Consider the following 1,344-nt stretch of genomic DNA (forward strand, 5'->3'; position numbering starts at 1 on the left):
TGTATTCTGCCCTACTATGAAACCAATTTATAGCTTTCATATGAAAGCTAGAACCCAATTACGTTTGCCTTTTCTTAATGATTCATAGACTTTTTAAAAAAAAATTATGGCTAGTAACCAGATGGAGAAGTATTGCAAGTAGTTTCTCTCAGCCTTCCCTTTGTCTTACAACTTTATGTTGGTTTTCGGCACATAGTCCATTGGGAAATCTTCCTCTTTCTGACTTCACGTCAGGGTTAGAAAGACCTTCCCCACTTCAGTATTGTATTTATTGTAATGTATTTCCCATATGTACATTCCTATATATTCTTCTGGTAGTTTAATTTTCATGTTTATATCATTAACCTTATGATATTTCTCTTAACATAAAGTATGAGAAACAAATTGGGGTGGGGAGAGTTAAGACCTCAGTTTAGACCTAAGTTTGAGATACATATTAAGGAGAAGAGCTCTAAACTAAAGATATACATTTGTGAGTCATAGAAACATACAAAATAGTTAAAACTCTGGGCCGGGATTGTCAAAGGAGAGATTTTAGAATCGGGGGTGGGGGGTCCTAAATCAATCAATCCCTGAGGCAATCCGAGATTTAGGAGTTGGGTAAAGGAGCTTGAGCAAAAAGAGCTGGTAAAGTCAGAGCAAAACAAGAGAGGGTGATGCCATGCAGTCCAAGAGAGAATGCTGGAAGAAGGAAAGGGATGATCAACTCTGCTAAATGGCTGTGAGAGCTGAGTAGGATGGGGATCGAGTGGCACCATTGGATTTAGTAACATTGAGATGATTGGTGACATGGACAAGAGCAGAGCATTGTGGTGGTGAAAATGGAAGCTCTAATGGAGCAGGTTGAAGAGAGAATAGAAAGGTGACAAGCTGAAAAGTATAGGGTGTCCCTAAAGTCACCCTAAAGTTGTCATAATGGGGAAAATGGAGAACTGCAGCAAAATGTACCTTTATTTATGAAATATCCATTACAAACATTTACAAAATATTTACAAAATGACCTCTACAGTTGGACGCCTCTCTGTAAAATTTTGTAATTAATATTTTGTAAATAAAGATACATTTAGGTACAATTTCCCTATGTATGGCTACTTTAGGGAGACTTTTGGGACATCCTGTAGACATAGGGACCAACCATGGACAACAAATTTTGCTGCAAAGAGTATCAAAGAAATGGAAATGGAAGCGAGGGAGAGGTGTGAGAGATGGGAGAAACAAAGGCATATTTAAGTGAGGATGATAATAATCTAATAGAGATGGAGAAATTGAGGCAGGAGAGAATGGACAATTGAGGTTTAAGAAAAGCCTTAAACTTGATTCTTTTCCTATGACTAGCCAGTTGTC

The sequence above is a fragment of the Otolemur garnettii genome, unplaced genomic scaffold (genome assembly GCF_000181295.1).
Source record: "Otolemur garnettii isolate 467f Iridium unplaced genomic scaffold, OtoGar3 scaffold00252, whole genome shotgun sequence".
Classification (NCBI taxonomy): domain Eukaryota; kingdom Metazoa; phylum Chordata; class Mammalia; order Primates; family Galagidae; genus Otolemur; species Otolemur garnettii.